Below are 18,815 nucleotides of genomic sequence, written 5' to 3'. Positions count from 1 at the left end.
TAGCTAACGGTAACAATCCAATGTGTACCATATATTTATAGTACTTTACATTTAATAGTTTGGGAGGCTATTATATATATATATATATATATATATATGTGTGTGTGTGTGTGTGTGTATTTTTAATGTAAGTAAATGGAGACTAAGAAGATTGACCTTCAGGGAGAAAAATGATAACAATCCCAATCAACACCAACTGAAATTATTTCATATTTTACCAGTTTTCCTTCAACCTTTATTTCAACTTCAAAAAGCAAAACAATAGACAAAAGGCAGCCTAATAAATTCTGGAAGCATCACTTTTAAAAATCTTGTCCAGACACATGTATCTTATTTAATCCTAAAAACAAACTCAATTGTTTCTCCAGGTCTATTAATATCAATTTTGACAGTAGGTTCTAACCTGGTTTTTACAGAGCAGCGTCCCCAATACTAACTTTCTATACATTTGACATTTTAATTTCTGGCACTACATTTTTTAAATAAAAATTTTATTTGAAAAACAAACACTCCATGTACTTCTTTCTTCCATTTTTTTTTTCTTCCATTAGAAGCAGAAGTTTTATTAAGAACTAGGTTCTAAGTGTATCAACAGCAGACAAAAATAGCTGGAATCTATAACCTGGATAATTTTTAAACATTCTGCAATTGGTGCCCTCAATATTTGAAAATGCAAAAAGAACAGAGATAAAAATTACCTTAAGCATGTCTAAGCTGTTTGAAGCATATCACAAGCTTACATTATGCAAGTTGACTACTCCAATTTTATTCTCCCAATTGGACACACATTGGACACACTACACAGAACACACCTTCTTTTTCAATTGGCACTGTCCATAAACACCTTAAAAAGTATTAAGGCATACAGAATCCCTTGTTTCCTGAAACAGTTACTCATCAACTACAACTTTTTGTGTCTTCTACTCCGGAGTCCAAGGGTAAACTTTATATTAAGAAACTAAAACGCCTGGAAATATGGTATTTCTGGACATGTGCCATATAAGCAAATGATTCCAATATGAACAACTTAGATGATATACTTAGGTAATGCTAATTTTTACATTTTAAGACAGACTCAAATCTGAATTGATTTACATTGATAAAACAACAAGATTGTAGGTTGTTTTTAGTTTTAGTTATTTTACTTACGGTTTCTTTAAAATCCTTTCACACGGAAAGATCCAAAGGTTTTCAACTTTGGAAACAAATTCGAGGTGAAATGCATCTCGGTCACCAGCCTAAAAGATGCTGACTAGCGAACTCGCAATTCCAGTGCTGTCGTGATTTCTTCTGCGGACACAAGCACGAGTCCCGGGGGAAGCAGGCCGGGGGGCAGACGGGCCCTGGCCCGCCGCAGGCTCACGCTCAGGACCGCGGGCCGCATGCTGTCGTCGTCAAGGCAACGGCCTGACTCTGTCCCCAGCCACAGGCACAAAGTCACCAGAGGGAGATACAGCCCAGGTGAGGCTGCATCCACGGCAGGCACCAACCCCTGTGAGGGCCAAGGCCTGGAGAGTAATTCGCTGGGGGTGAGAGGGCACCGCCCCCCGGCTGCGAAGCCGCGCGGTCCTGACGCTAGCCCAGCTCGCCGGCAGCGCGGTGCGAAGGCGTCCGCGGCCGGGCGGCCGGGGGGAGGATCCCCTCACACCCCGCGGGCCCCGAGGCAGCAGGCCTCGCTTGTTCTGATTGGCTGATCGCTGTCGTCAGGCGCGATGAATGGCTCAGCCCTAGCCATCCGCTCCCCTCACCAGCGCCTTGCGGAGGTTCAGATATCTGACGCGTGGACTGCCGCTTCCTTACACACCTACATTAGGAAAAAAAGGGGCTACTTTGCCGCCTTTTTGGGAAAACCTCTCTTCTCAGCTGATAGCAAGAGGGGATTCTTGGGGCTTACGATAAGGGTAAGAGAGGTGGGGATGAATGGAGGATCCGGAGAAAGGGGGGAGGGAAGGCTACGCCAAGAGCCGAACCGAGTGATCCTCCCGGTCTCCCTGCTGCGGCAGCAGGCGGACCCCCGGCGCATCACCCGGGAAACTTCGGGCCTTCACCGCCTTTCCACGCTTCCTTTCACGCCTGGGCGGTGGGGCCAAATCTGGGCCTCACAGAAAATGATGGAAGCAGTCTCGGAGGTGATAATAGGTGAGGGAAGATGAAAGGAGATAGAGGACAACCTGGGCGTGGAAAGTGAGGGAAACATTTTGAATAAAGGTAAGAATGGGAGGGAAGGACGCATGAAAGAAATGAGAGGAAAAGTGCTGAAATCGTTGGAGAACTGGAAGTGATGCACAATACTGGAGTACGGCAACCAAATGGAGTTAAAGTGCAATATTTAAATCTTGCCATTAAATTTTTAAAAAAATGTTTAAGATACAAACCAACTCGGTTCATGACTAGACCAAAACCAAGTACCTGCTGTACAAGAAACAGAGCTTAACCCATTTCCATGAAGTTTTGGGTTAGGTGATATCCCTGCAGTGAAGAAGCCTTAAGGTCACTCAGTTATTTTTACTATAAATCATAACTAAACATTTTATAATCATCTTTGGTCTCTAAAATACCTTGATACAGGAAAAGTATGTCCTGAATAGCAGACATTTATATCTATAGTCAATATTAAGATATTAATAATTAATATTAAGGTATTCCTTCTTTTATATTAAGAAATAAACAATCTGGCTTATAACCTGAGTTTGGTTAGCATGAATTAATCTTCCAAGGTTTGATTACCTAGGCCAAACTGTTTTAATATCTACTTTTGAAAACTGTATTATTGAGGGTAAGACCTGGGATCTAGGTATGAAAAGAATAGAATTCCTTGGTCAATCCAGGATTTAAGTCTTAATGTAGCAGTTAGCTCTATCCTTAGCTATGACTAAATTGGAGGGAACCATTCCCCATTTCGTTAACTCTATAGGCTATAATAGAGTCTGATGAATTTCTTTTATATGAGGAGCAGGTCCTCTTTCATAAAGTGGCAGATCCAGATTTTGTTTGATTTGGTGATCAAGAAGAAAAATGTAAAAATATTTTACTTTTGCCAATCTTATAAAAACATTCAACTATGTAAACATTTTAAGTTCTCTCCATGTGGGAGATCCTGAAGCTTAAATAACATGTTTACATCCCATGGGAAACCAAAGTTCAAGACTGAAAACACTGGATTTGTTGAATAGGTAATGCTTAAGGAAATAATTTCAAAAACAGGTGAATTTGATCATTATAAAGGTGATAGGTTTCCAAGAATTACATATATCCTGGGTAAAACCATCTGCAGTGTTAGTGAAGAGGAGGTAGCATTATATAGAAGTCGAATTGGGTTGTTTTATAGGTTTTTTCTTTAGAAATGGGGAAATATTCATTGGGATTTGCCTACAGAGGTTTTAAAGAGGAAAGGAGGGGAAAAATGAAAAACCAAGGACAGAGGGTAAAGAGAAGGAAATATCATATGATAAAGGTTTAGTCTTGGTGAGAAGAGGGTTAGGGAAAAGAGGTAAAACTAAGAATGAAGAACAGACATATTAGTTGGCCTAGATCTTCTGAGCAAAAGAACTTTATTTTTGCAGAAAAAGGTAATGGTGAGATTGAGGCTCAAGGATATGAGAGCAGAAATTCTTTGACATAGGTAGTCATGAAAGTCATTTTGATATGAAAAGAATACAAAACAGGAAAATGTGCTCACTTGAGCCTGGACAACATTAATTTACAGTAAAACCAACTGAGCCTGTTTTATAGGACTTGACAACCCCATGGGCAACAGTGAAGAAAATAGTTTCCATGCAAGCTACCTCAGAAAATTGGTAGAGCAAGGAGATTTAAAATAGGAATTAAGAGAAAGCATCATTGAAATGGCCAGCCATTCCTTTCAGCTAGATAGGAAGACAAATTATTACAGAAGTTAACTAATAAATTGAAAATGGAGAGGCTCTGAGGGACTGGAGGTCGTGAGAGGCATGAAGAGCAAATTTAATGGGCATGAATTGGAGAAGAAAAAGTTATCAAGGAAAGCAATTTGAATTCAAGATCTTGGAAGTTGCACAAATTGATCATGTTCTCCTGGGTAGCAGAAGTTGAGTGGAAGGTGTCATTAGAATTGAGAAGTTCAGAAAAATTTGAGGTCACAGTATGAAAAATGATTAACAGGAACTACCCAAGAAGGACTATGAAACAGGTTGAGACCGAAATTTTAATCACCACAGAAAGTTGAAATGTTGTACAAATCCAAAGATAACACTGTGAAAGTGGATGAGATGGATACCAAGAGAGGAGAGTTTTAGAGATGGCAATGAAACAAAGGTCAAGATGACTAAAGGACTGAAGCACCTTATAAATGGAGGACTAAAAGGGTCACAGACACAGGATGAAAGCCTCAGGAGTCAGTAGGAAAGCTCCTGGAGACTAGAGGCTAGAATCAGTTGAGCACAGAGACATGGAAAGAGGCCCCCAAGAGACTAGGCCCATGGAGCAGCTAGAAACTGGAAGAGACAAGCCCAGAGAAGAGGAGAGAGAGGAGTGGGCTGCCATTATGTCCTGCCATGTTTTTGGTTGACCACAGATGCAATTTGGTGACAGCACCTCTGATGATGCCTTAATTTGGATATTTCCACAGCCTCAGAACTACAGTGACTCTGGAACAAGCTATTAAAAGTATCCACAAATGTTATGATGATGAGATTCAACTTTCTAGTGATCAGATTGAAATCATGCAGAAGGAGATTGAAGAGAACAAAAGAATTCTGGAGAAGGCTTCTTATGACTGCCAGCAGCTGGCACTTGTGGTGCAAACTCTGAAAAATGAACTGGATCATTATCATTGAGAAAAAAGGCAACAGGATGAATTCTGCCTTCATTGAATCCCCCATCACCCTATTCACACAGTGTCATGGAGTTCCTCTCAGTCCTCCATCTGGTGGAAAAGCTCTCTCTAGACCTAAGTAGGATGCAACAGCAAAACTAGACAAAAAGGTTTCCCCAAGAATGTTCCAAGGAGAAAGGAGAATATAGCTGAAGACAAAGATGATGAAACTCTGGGAGACACACTATTTAAAAGTCCAGAAGAAAGAACTGAAAGCAAGGACGTGAAGTGACATTTGCAAACTGATGTTTATTGAAGCATTATTCACAATTGCTAAAATATGGAACCAGACCAAGTGTCCATTAATCAATGAATGGCTAAACAAATTGTGGTATATACATAGCATGGAACACTATTCAGCTGTAAGAAGAAATGAAATTGGGTTGCATATGATGACACAGATGAACCTTGAGGATATCATGTTGAGTGAAATAAACCAGACACAACAGGACAGATATTGTATGGTTTCACAAATATGAACTAAATAACTAAATACAATGAGTAAAACCATGGAAGTAAACTCTAGAGGTTAGGTTATTAGGAAATGGTTGTGCTCAAAATGTTCAAAATGAGAGATAATGCTTAATGTATGTAGCATTATTAATAAGTGTACAATGATTAATTGTAAAAGTGTGGAAATGAATAAAATTGAGAGTAACAAATTATAATGCATATAACCAATACTCCTGATTTATAAATGTGATTGTGGATGAAAGGGGTAACCTGTGGAAGTAAATGTCAATTGAAAGGAAACTAGAAAATAAACTAGGGACTGTATAAAGTAGTGATTTTGGTGGTGGATACAAATTGTGGTTAATAATATAAATATAAGAATGCTCTTCTTTTACAGAGTGCTAAGATATGGTGATACATGGAAAAGTTACAATGTAACTTATGGATGTAGTTAACAATATTATTGTAATATTTTGCAGCAGTGGCCAGAAGATATTTTTTCAAAACTAATGGACAAAGCTAGAGGCCTATTAGGGGGTATGGGACTTTTCCTTTTGGAATAATGAAAACATTGTAAAATTGACTGAGGTGATATTAGCACAGCTCTGTGAAGAAAATGAATGCCACTGAGTGTACACTCTGAATGGATAGTACAAAGCATGGGACTGTATAACATAAGGGATCCAGGGGTAGATAATGGACTGTGGTTAACAGGACAAATATGAGAACATTTTCTCCTGAACCATAACAAATATATAATACTAATATTGGGTATTAATAATTGGGTGGGTTGGGAGAAAAATACACTAAATGTGGTGTATGTAACTATATGGTCTATAGTTATTAGTTGTAGCAGTTTGATATGATTATGAATTACAGAAATAGACATTGGATTATGTTTGTAATCTGATCTGTACCTGGGCATGATTAGGTTATGATTAGGGCTTTGATTGGGCCACATCATTATGGCATTGAGTCACCGGGACTCACACATAAAAGGCATGGCAAAGATAGAGTTGAGGGGTTTTGATGTTGGAGTTTGATGTGAAAGCCTTAAGCTGGAGCCCCAGGAAGTAAGTTCACAGAGGAAAGAGAAGCCAGCCCCAGGAAGAGAGGAACCCTGAGCCCAGGAAGAAGCAAGCCATGGGAAGAATGGAACCTTGAACCCAGAGGAAAGAAAAGCAAGATCCCAGAAGGGAGGAACCCAGGAAGCCTGAACCCTCATAGACCTCAGCAGCCATCTTGCTCCAATACATGAAAATGGACTTTGGTGAGGGAAGTAGCTTATGCTTTAAGGCCTGGTATCTGTAAGCTCCTGCCCCAAATAAATACCCTTTATAAAAACCAATCAATTTCTGATATTTTGCATCAGCACCCCTTTGGCTGACTAATACAGTAGTAATATATATTTTAAACAAATCTATTTTATTGCTACATATTAATAAAGCACACAACCTATCCAAAGTGTACAATCAATGATATTTGATATAATCACATAGTTGTGCATTTATCACTTCAATCATTATAAAAGCATTTTCATTATTTCAATAATAATAATAAACAAAAACCAGACAAACCAACAAACAAGAAAATTCCTCACCTCTCAATCTCTCTGATTTCCCTGTTGTACATAGCTGCAATTTCTGGTTATTCTTGCAGTTATTTATTTGTTTATTAAGCAGTGTCATTAAGATATATTCACATACCATATGATCTATTCAGTGCCTAATCAATGCCTTTTTTTTTTTTTAGTTGTTAAAAAGTCCTTAATTTAAATTGTAAAATAAATTGAAGAGATTAAAAGAAATTACAGATTTTAAAAGAGAGTGTGGGAAGTGGATGCAGCTCAAGGAACTGGGCACCTATCTACTTTGGCTCGATACCCAAGGCCCTGTGCAGGAGTGCTGGCCCATGCAGAGAACTGGTGTATCAAGATGATGCAACAAAAAAAGATGCAGCAGGCCAGGGAGCTGAGGTGGTGCAACAGAATGATCACCTCTCTACCATTCCGGAAGGTCCCAGGATTGGTTCCTGGAGCCACCTAAAGAGAATACAAGCAGACACAGAAGAACACATAGGAGATGGTAAGTAAAATTTAAAAAAAAAAAGAGAGAGTGTGCAAGGCCAGGTAAGATTTATACAATCAGTTCTAAAAAATAGATAGAATGGCAACAAACCTTTATAAATGTAAATAATTCAAATATAGTAAAAATTAATTATAGAATAATTCTAATTTTTATATTACAGCTCTAACTATTGGACACAATAATCTCTAAGAAAGAAAGAAATTATTGATTTAGTTATTTAATTCCCATTTAGGCATAATTCTTTCTGGTTAATCAAATTTCTATTTGGGAATTCTTCATACCTTATTGGAATGAATTACAATTTGCCAACTCATAATTTTATGAGGCAGAAAAACTCAAAATCTTGTTCAATAGTAATCATGCTAAATCATTATTGATCCAGATAGATGATTTTAATTAAAGTGTATGAATAAGATAGGGTTAAAGAAAAATGAGGTATGCAAAAATTATCTCTTCTCCAGCCCTCCTCAATTAAAAGCAAAAATTACAGAAAAAAATTATAGACTACTGATCATAGGAACAATTTGCCATTTGCACTAATTATGGTTCATATATTATAATGTTGTTATTTTCATTTATCTGGTCTATTCCAACTCTTTTTGGTTACTGTTTGCAGGGAATACCTTTTTCTAATCTTTCACTTTTAACATGGTTGTGTCCTTATTCTGAGGTGGGTCTCTTGAGTCAATATATAGATGGCCCATAATTTTTTATCCGTTCTATCAGTCTATGTCTTTTGATTGGGGAGTTCAATCCATTAACATTTAGTGTTACTACTGTAAGGGCATTACTTACTTCATCCATTATGTACTTTGGCCCTCTGTTGTCATATCATTCTATTGTCTGTCTTCTTACCCTTTAGTTTACCCTTCCTAATAATCTTCATTTCTAAACTCTTTTCCAAATCTCTCACTCTTGTTTTTTCCTTTCAGGCTGCAGCACTCACTTTAGTATCTCTTATAAATCTGGTCTTTTGGTAACATATTCTATCAGTTTTTGTTTGTCTATGGAGACTTTGAACTCACCCTCATTTTTGAAGGACAGCTTTGCCAGACACAGAATTCTTGGCTGACAGTTCTTCTCTTTCAGTACCTTAAATACATCATACCACTTCCTTTTTTTCTTTTTTTTTTATTGACTTTGTAATAATATTACATTAAAAATATATATGTGAGGTCCCATTCAACCCCACCCCCCCACCCCACCTCTCCCCCCCCCAGCAACACTCGTTCCCATCATCATGACACATCCATTGGATTTGGTAAGTACATCTTTGGGCACCTCTGCACCTCATAGTCAATGGTCCACATCATGGCCCATACTCTCCCCCATTCCATCCAGTGGGCCCTGTGAGGATTTACAATGTCCAGTGATTGCCTCTGAAGCACCATCCAGGGCAGCTCCATGTCCCAAAGACGCCTCCACCTCTCATCTCTTCCTGCCTTTCCCCATACCCATCAGCCACCATGTCCACTTTTCCCAATCCAATGCCACCTCTTCTATGTGGACATTGGATTGGTTGTGTCCATTGCACCTCTATGTCAAGAGGAGGCTCAGATTCCACATGGATGCTGGATGCAATCCTCCCACTTTCAGTTGTAATCACTCTAGGCTCCATGGTGTGGTGGTTGTCCTTCTTCAACTCCATCTTAGCTGAGTGTGGTAAGTCCAATAAATCAGATTGTAGGTGCTGGAGTCTGTTGAGGCTCAGGACCTGGCTATCACATTGTCAGTCCAGAGATTCAAATCCCCTAAATATATCTTAAACCCCAACACTAACTACACCTCCAGCACATTAGCATGAAAGTCTTATGAAGGGAGATCCCATCTGAGTCCAGATTCATCACACATAAACACCATTTCCAAAGAGGGGCCATCTGACCTGGTAGTTAACCCCATCGGCCATGACCATAACTCCCATGGGTCTCTTTAGCCCTCCAAGGAACCAATATCTGGGGGTTGCATCATACCACTTTCTTCTCTCCTCCATGGTTTCTGATGAGAGGTCAGCACTTAATCTTATCAAGTTTCCCTGGTATATGAACCTTTGCTTTTCTCTTCAGAATCCTCTCCATCTCTGATATTTGTAATTCTGAATAGTAGGTGTCTCAGGGTAGGTCTATTTGGATTTATTCTGTTTGGGGTGTGTTGTCCTTCTTGGATATTGATATTTATGTCCTTCATAGGGTTGGAAAGTTTTCAGTCATTATTTCCTCAAATATTCTTTCTGCCCCTTTTCCATTCTCTTCCTTCTGGGACATCAATAATACAAACATGCATTTCATGTTGTCAGTTCCTTGAAACTCTGTTACATTTTCTCCATTCTCTTCCCTTTTTGTTCTGTCTTTTCTAGTTCTGTCTTCAAAGTCACTAATTCTGTCTTCAAGCAATTCAAATCTGCTTTCATGTACCTCTAATGTATTTTTAATCTCATCCAGCATGTCTTTCATTCCAATAAGGTCTGTTACTTTTCTTTGCAGGCCTTCAAATTGTTCTTTATGCTCTCCCAGTGTTTTCTTATTATCCTTTATTTCCTTAGCCATGTTTTCTTTAAATTCTTTGCCATGATTTAGAGAGTTGTGTGATTATCACTGACTAATCACATTAAATCCTGTATCTCTTCAGGATATTTGGTTTTTTCTTTTGGCTGGGCCATCTCTTCCTATTTCCTAGTATGGCTTGTAATTTTTTGCTGATGTCTAGGCATCTGAATATGTTGGTGAATTTACTCTGATGGCCAATTTCTCTCGCCTATTGTTTTCCACCCTCCCAAAGGTCTTTTATGATATTTGGTTCAACTTTTACTCAATCTTTAAAATTACCCAGCTAAAGTTTTCAAAATCAGGTTAGGGTGCAGATTTTCTCCCAGGGGTTGGATTCAGAGCTCATGAACAGTTTTTGTCTGTGCAATGTCCAGACTGTCCAGCAGATGGCGCTAGTCAGTTCAACTTTCCATGGAGGTGTTTCAGGGCTTTCCTGTGTTTCTCGTGTTGAATCTCCAGCTCAGAGATTCAAAGCAGGCTCTGCTGGCTGAATTCATTGAAGAAGAGCACCCTGACCTCCCTTCCCTTTTCCCTTGAAATAGGTATCAGGAAGGAAGATATCTGCTCCCCTCTCAGTTGGCTACAGTGAGCCAGGGATTTTACTCCAGCTTAATATTTTGGGGGTGGGGGAGGGGAGCCCTTCTGGGCTGCTATAGGCATTTGGTAACTTAGGTTTGTCATTTCAACTTCTTTGTTTCTGTGCCCTTCACCCTTGTGGAGTTGTGTAGCACTGTCCTGGACTGTTGGCCCCCAAAGCAGGTCCCTCAAACAGCTTTTGGCTCTTCATTGTTTTTGTGAGACCATTCAACTCTACCTGTTAGTCTGTTGCCATCTTCCCACAATCACAGTAGTAATATTTGTAACAAATGTTTCACAACAATGCAACCTGTTGGTGATGGGGAGATATATGAGAGCCTTGTATGATGATATGCATGTTTGTTTTCTAAGTTCACAAATTTTACTATATGTTTATTGATATATATCCATATGTGAATGATGTACTTCAGTAAAACTTTATTTAAAAAACACATTTGAGCCATACAACAGCAAGCTTGAAATGACAGAAGAAAGAAAAGTGATGCGGAAGACAGAAAAAGTAAAACTGAAGAGAGAGAACAGAGAGAAAAGAATGGAAAAGATTGAGCAGGAGCTCAGGGAGTTGAAGGATAACATGAAGCACAACAACATGCGTATCATGGGAGTTCCAGAAGAAGAAAAGGGAAAGGGGCAGGAAGTATTTGAGGAAATGGCTGAAAATTTACTAACTCTCATGAAAGAAATAAATTTACATATCCAATCAGAATAAAGCTGAATAGACTACTCTAAGACACATACTACGGAGAATGTCAAATGCCAAAGATAAAGAGAAAAGTCTGAGACCAAGAGAGGAGAAGCAAACCATCACATGGGCAGTAACAGTACAGATTTCTCATCAGAAACCATGGAGGTATGAAGACAGTGGTACAATATAATTAGGATATTGAAAGAGGAAAAATACCAGCTTAGTTCTCTATCCAGCAAAATTGTCCTTCAAATAGGAAGGTGAATTTAAAATATTAACAAACAGAAGCTATTGGAATTTGTAAAAAAGAATCTGCCATTGCAGGAAGCATTAAAGGGAGCCTTACAGCCTGAAAGAAAAAGGCAGGAGAGAGAGGCTTGGATGAGAGTGTAGAAGAAACACTAGCAGAAAAGAAAACTAAAAGAGTAAAATGACAGATGAAAATGATATGACATATGAAAACTAAATATGGTGGAAGTAAATAATGCATTTACAGTAATATCATTGAATGTGAATATGTGAATGTGGGCAAGCTGCCGACGCCTTGTTAGACGTAGGAAAACCTCTCTAACTATAAGGCCTTTGGGGTTCCACCCAAAAGATGGCACCGAGGCATGTGGCGGGCATGCCCGGGCATGTCCCTCGGAAATCTGCCTTCCCCCCAGCAACTAGAGCGCATGAATCAATCAGCCTCGCTAAATTAGCATAGCCAGTAAGCTGCTTGCACATTGCCTCACGGTCTATAAAAGCTACTACACTTCCTCAATAAACTAGACCTGCGCCACCAGCCTGCATCTCCAGAGAGGTTACTGTGTGTTGTCTTGCTCTGTTTGTCCTTACCTCTTTGGGAGTGGAGCCACTGGACAGCACCGCAACATCTGGCACCGGACCAGGAACCTGAAAACCCCAGAGACAATATCAGCGAGCTATCAAGTGCAGCTCGGCGTTGCAGTCGGTAAGTCACCCTCAGAATGGGTAATCTTTCCTCCTCTGAGAAGGCTCCCCACCCGACATTTTTTGGACTATCCCCATTACCCAAGGTAAAGCATTTCTCACTCTCATAGTGCAGGGCAAGTCCATTACTGGGCAAATAGACACCGGAGCTGACTTATCTGTCCTCCACTCTTCTGACACAGACCCTTCATGGCTGCTAAAACTAGGTCCCCTAGTTCAAGGTGTGGGAGGCCTAAGACCCTCACACCAACTTACATCAACATTGACTTGGACAGACCCGGATGGCAGAACAGGCACCTTCCGCCCCCTTGTGTTATCCAACCTTACTCATACCCTTTGGGGGCATGATGTTCTCCCCAAAGTGGGAGCCATCCTCACTACTAATCCTACAAATAACCCCCAAGCATAAAGGCCACTGGTCGTCTGCCTTTATTTACTTTATCCAAAACAAAACCTATAAGATTAACATGGAAAAGGCAAAACTCTATTTGGACTGACCAGTGGCCACTGCCTCGAGTAAAATTAGAACAACTAAAACTCCTTGTGCAAGAACAATTGAACTTGCAGAACATAGAACCCTCTACTAGTCCTCATAATTCTCATATCTTTGTGATTCAAAAAAAAATCCAGTAAATGGAGGCTACTACATGACCTCAGAAATATTAATGGTCATATGACAAAGATTGGCTCCCTGCAACCAGGCCTTCCTCATCCTTCAGCCCTCCCATGCGATTACCACATTATTGCAATAGACCTCAAAGATTGTTTCTTTTCCATTCCTCTTCATGAGGACGACCGTCAATACTTTGCCTTTCCCATAACCGTCACAAATAGTTCAGTCCCCCTACAACGTTATCAGTGGAAGGTACTTCTGCAAGGAATGAAAAACAGTCCAGCTGTGTGCCAAATATTCATTAGTGAAGCCACCCATCCCCTTTCTCAGTTTTGTCAAATCGTTCATTATATGGACGGCATCCTCATTGCTCACCCAGACCCAATTCACCTACAATTCTGCTTGAAATCTCTTCTACATAGCCTTATGCAACTGGGCCTCACCATGTCACCTGAAAAAGTACAAAACTACCCGCCTTACACCTTCTTAGGCTATACCATTATGAGCTCTATCAGTCCTGCCATCCCCTTATTTTTTTGCCCCATAAATGTACTCTTAATGTGCTTCAGCGCCTCTGTGGTGATATCAGTTGGTTGCATTCTCATCTGAGTATAACCACTCATGAGCTAAAACCTGTTTTTGACCTCGTGGAGGGTGACCCTGACCCCTCCAGCTGTCGTTTGGTTGGCAGCACCAAACGAGCCTGCCTGAGCCTCATAAATGACAGAATTAAAAATCTTCACCTAGCCCGCTTTCAGCCAAAACTCCCTCTTTCCACTCTAGTCATCAACTCCCCTGGGATGCCCATGGGTCTTCTATATCAGGATTCCCCCCTCTTTTGTGTACACTTATCTTTTAGTCATTTAAGTAAAATTACCTTTTATTGTGATGCCATTGTATCCTTGGGATAAAACTCAGAAAAACAGCTGTTCTCTTGTATGGCATCGAACCTGACACCTTAGTTCTACCATTCACTCAAGAACAAATACAACATCTTTCCCAAACTGATTTGAACATGCAAACTCTCCTATCAGGATTCACAGGTCAACTTGATAACCATTTGCCAAAAGACAAACTCATCACTGCCATGACTCTTCTTCCATTTGTTCTCTCCTCTCCTTTCCTACAACTTCTCCTATCCCTCATGCTGCTACAATCTTTACCGATGCTAACAAAACTCACTTTTCTATAGTAGTAAAATCCCTCGGCACCTCAGAGTCCATCCACGTCGAGCAACATACGGGCTCTGTTCAACAAGGAGAACTACGTGCTCTCCTCCAAGTTTTCCTACATCACCAATCCATCCCTTTCAATATCTTCACTGACAGTGCATATGCGGCTAATACTATCCGTGCACTGCCACATGCAGTCCTTAAAAACAAAATGACCATTCAAGATAATATGTTGCTTTTTTTGAAATCCCTCCTTGAAAATCGCAAACATCCCTGGTTCATCCAACGTATTCGTTCCCACACTGGACTCCCAGGACCTTTGCCAGTGGCAATGCCTTAGCTGATTCCTCGCTTGCGGTAAAATTATTAACCACAGACCTAGACCAGGCAAGATTCCTTCATGCAAAGTTTCACATGTCCGCTCTTTCTCTCCATCATCTCTTCCCCTCCTTAACAGAGCAGCAATGCAAACACCTCACTCGTGCATGTAAACAATGTGGCCCTCTCCTTCCATTAGGCCCCTTTAAACCTCAGGGAATAAACCCTCGTGGTCTCTGTTCGAATGCCATTTGGCAAATGGATGTCACACACATACCTATTTTTGGAAAAACTAAATTTCTACATGTCATAGTAGACACCTTTTCCAAATACACCTTTGCCACTGCTCTTGCAGGAGAAACTTCAAGACATGTCATTACTGCTTGCCTTCAAGCCTTAAACCAAATGGGCATACCATGGGCCATAAAGACTGATAATGGACCTTGCTATGCTTCCAAATCCTTCCAAAATTTCTGTGCCTCATGGTGCATCACACACAAAACTGGTATCCCATACAATCCCCAGGGCCAAGCTATCATAGAACGCACCCACCTCACGCTTAAAAACCAAATAAAAAAAATGAAGGGGCAATATCCCCAAGATACCCCCAGGGGTGTTCTAAATAAGACTTTAATCACTATGAATTTTCTCACATTTGACAATGAACGCTGTACCCCAGCAGTCAGACACTGGGGAGGACTTAGAAATACTCCAACCCCCATGCCATTAGTTAGATGGAAAGACCCCCTTACAAATGCATGGCAAGGATCCCATCCCCTATTAACCCAGGGATGAGGGTATGCTTGTGTCTTTCCAGAGAAATCACAACAGCCAACCTGGGTCCCCAGCCGGCTCATTCAACCAGCCACCAGAGATGAAGTCGATACACAGCATCAAAATACCAAGGAGAAAGAATGATTCCAGACTCTTTCATCAATTACAGGCACCAGGACCACCGTTATTCATCGGGTGTATCCTTCTCTTAATAATTGCTCACACCGCTTCAGGCACACTCCTTTGGATCACTCCATTCCTCTGGACCTCGAGCCCTGCCCTTCCAGCCTGGGACATCCAAATCAAGACCGTGACCCCCACTATGCCATGAGGACAGTCTTTGGAAAATGGACGCTCTGTGGAGAAAATGCCTGCTTAGATCTTCGTCCATTCATAATGATGAATGCCACGCTCACTAATGGAACTTGAGTTTCTTCACACATGAATGACTCAGACTGGGCAGCCAGCCTCAATAAGACTGCAAACGCCACCCTCTCTGTGCGCGCCTTACCCTGCATAACTCTTCCCTTTCTTTTTATAGATGCAAGCAACCAATCCTTTGACTATAACATCACCCATTGCGTCTTTTCCAATTGCTGGAACCATACCAAGCATCCCTACGCTATTATTGTTAGAATTCCCTCCTTAATATGGGTTCCCGTTAATGCTGCTGAGTGGACTGGCCCTTCTGAATTAATTACGCACTTACATTTTAGTCAAAAAAGAGCAGTTGGTGTAGTTGTAGCTCTCATTGCAGCTATTATAGCTAGCCTAGCAGCCGCTGCCACTAGTATCACTTCTATAGTCCAATCCAATTCCAAAGCTAACACAATAAACAACTTAGTAGAAAAAATGGCCACCCCCTTGCAAACACAAAACCTGCTCAATAATCATATTCATGGCGGCCTACTTAATGTACAACAACAAATAGATTTACTAGAAGAAGTGCAAATGATAATGCAACTGACAAGACTACCCTGTGACATTAATTATCCACACATTTGTGTTACCCTCATCAGTGCCACCGATGGCATGGCAAACTTTACCACAGCCAGAGCAATGTTAAAACAAACCCTAGTCAGACATTGTAACGACTTCTTAAATTTAACCACTCAGCTCACCCATCAAATTCTGACCCTTAACAGCACCCGAGCGACTACCATAGACACCACACTGATCACCAATATTCTAGCTAACCTTCAATCCCTTTTCACTCCCTCTAATCTCATAACATTTGTTATCATTGGATCTGTTCTTCTAATGTGTATACTCTGTATAAGATATGTACTGCGCAAAGTGCAAAACCTCTGCAAAGATGTTAAAACTTTAGTACTTGTCCAGCAGGCTGTGGTCAGCACTCTAGAAGCAGAAGAAGGCACTGCAGAAACTGTTTCTCAAGCCATGAATATCTTTGGCCTCGCAGTCCTGCAAAAAATGCAGAGATAAACACTGTGCCAGAGAGCTTGGCTGGTAGCCAATGACAGGTAAGATCCTCAGAGGAGGACAACCTAAGATAGGCACAGTCACCTTGGCACAAAACAACACCAGCGCTTCGCCTTGCCTCTAATAAAAGAAAAAATGGGGAATTGTGGGCAAGCCGCCGACGCCTTCTTAGACGTAGGAAAACCTCTCTAACTATAAGGCCTTTGGGGTTCCACCCAAAAGATGGCGCCGAGGCATGTCCCTCGGAAATCTGCCTTCCCCCCAGCAACTAGAGTGCATGAACCAATCAGCCGCACTAAATTAGCATAGCCAGTAAGCTGCTTGCACGTTGCCTCATGGTCTATAAAAGCTACTACACTTCCTCAGTAAATCAGACCTGCACCACCAGCCTGTGTCTCCAGAGCGGTTACTGTGTGTTGTCTTGCTCTGTTTGTCCTTACCTCTTCAGAAGCGGAGCCACTGGATGGCACCACAACATGTGAATGGATTAAACTCCCCAATGAAAATATATAGGCTGACAGAATCAATAAAAAAAACATGAGCCAACTATATGTAGCCTACAAGAGACTGCCATAGACCCAGGGATACAAAGTGGCTGAAAGTGAAAGGTTGGAAAAAGATATTCCATGGAAACAGTAACCAAAAAAGGGCAGGGGTAGCTATACTAATATTGGACAAAACAGATTTTAAATTGCAAAAAAGTTATGAGATGCAGAAGGCCACTATATATTAATAAAAGGGACAATCCAACAGAAAAAAGTAACAGTCATAAATATCTACACACCTAACCAGGATACCACAAAATACATAAGGCAAACTCTGGAAAAACTCCAACAGTATATTCTACAGAAACAGAAAAGGCAATTACCAAATTTATTTGGAAGTGAAACTATATCCAAATAGCTAGAAGGATTCTAAAAATAGAAGAGTCATGTGAGAGGACTTTTACTTCCTGACCTTGAACCATACTATAAAGCTTCAGTGGTCAAACAGCATGGAAGAGAGGATGTGGCTCATGCAGTTGAGCACCTGCTTCCCACATGGGAGGTTCCGGGTTCAGTTTCTGGTGCCTCCTAAAGAAGACAAACAACAAGCAGACCAAAGGAGATATCAAGCAAAAACAAAAACAAAAAAACCCATGCAGACAATGAGCAAATACAATGAGCAAGACAAGCGAAAACAAACAAGCAGGAAGCAGATGTGGCTCAAGCAGTTGAGCACCTGCCTTACACATGGGAGGTCCCAGATTCAGTACCCAATGCCTTCTAAAGAAAAAATAGACAAAGAGCAAAAACAATGGTAGACAACAACCACAAACAATGAGGAAATAAATGAGGGAGCTACCTCGGGGGGAAAACAGCATGATATTGGCATGAAGAGACTCATTGGGAAGCAGACATGGCTCAAATGAATAGGGCCCATCTACCATATGGAAGGGCCTGGGTTCAATCCCCAGGACCTCTTGACCTGAGTGGTAAACTGGCCAATGCGCAATGTTGTCACATGTGCAAGGAGTGCTGTGCCACGCAGGCGCACCCGCATGTAGGAGTGCCCTACAGGCAAGGAGTGCGCCCCATAAGGAGAGCCGCCCACGTGAAAAAAAGTGCAGCCTGTCCGGGAGTGGCACTGTACACATGGAAAGATGATGCAGCAAGATGATGCAACAACAATAAAAGATGCAGTTTCCTAGTGCCACCTGATATTGCAGGTGGATGCAGAAGAACACAAAGCAAGTGGATACAGAGAGCAGACAATGGGGGGGGGCAGGGGAGAGGAATAAAAATAAATCTTTAAAAAATAAAATAAAATAAAATGGTGGTAAAGAGATGATAATCTTGAAAAAAAAAAGAGACACATTGATCAGTGGAACAGAATTGAGAGTCTAGAAATAGATCCTTACTTCTACAGCCAACTAGTTTTTGACAACTTGCCAAGTCTATGTTAATGGGACAGAATAGTCTTTTCAACAAATGGTGCTGGGAGAACTAGATATCCATAACCAAAAGAATGAAAGAGGACTCCTATTTCACTCCCCATACAAGAATCAACTCAAAGTAGATCAAAGACCTAAATATAAAAGCCAGGACCTGAAAACTATAGAAGAAAATATAGGGAAACACCTTCAAGGTCTTGTGGCAGATAGTAATTTCTTGGTCCTTACTCTCAATGCACGAGCCACAAAAGAAAAAACTAGATAAATGGGACCTCCTCAAAATTAAACATTTTTGCACCTCAAAGGACTTTGTCAAAAGGGTGAAAAGGCAGCCAACTCAATGGGAAAAATATTTGGAAATCACATATCCAGTAAGGGTTTAATACCCATG

The 18,815-nt window shown here is 40.8% G+C and overlaps 1 protein-coding gene and 1 long non-coding RNA gene across 2 annotated transcripts in view; one reads left to right on the top strand and one right to left on the bottom strand.

Annotated features, from left to right (window-relative positions):
• CDKL2 (cyclin dependent kinase like 2) overlaps positions 1-1,699 on the bottom strand; it is a 66,471-nt gene extending 64,772 nt beyond the window's left edge. Inside the window, exon 1 of the mRNA XM_004472567.3 lies at positions 1,150-1,699. The gene's annotated coding sequence lies outside the window, so the exon portion shown is untranslated. The remainder of the gene's footprint in view (positions 1-1,149) is intronic.
• Positions 1,700-1,752: 53 nt separating this feature from the next.
• LOC131278485 (uncharacterized) lies at positions 1,753-17,626 on the top strand. The gene is made up of 4 exons (XR_009185792.2): positions 1,753-2,208; positions 7,058-7,389; positions 10,972-12,172; positions 15,092-17,626. It is a non-coding gene; the product is annotated as an uncharacterized lncRNA (long non-coding RNA).
• The last annotated feature ends 1,189 nt before the right edge of the window (positions 17,627-18,815 follow it).

Source organism: Dasypus novemcinctus, chromosome 1, assembly GCF_030445035.2.
Source record: "Dasypus novemcinctus isolate mDasNov1 chromosome 1, mDasNov1.1.hap2, whole genome shotgun sequence".
Lineage (NCBI taxonomy): Eukaryota > Metazoa > Chordata > Mammalia > Cingulata > Dasypodidae > Dasypus > Dasypus novemcinctus.
The sequence above is the reverse complement of the archived record's forward strand: the minus strand, read 5'-3'. Positions and strand labels throughout refer to the sequence as shown.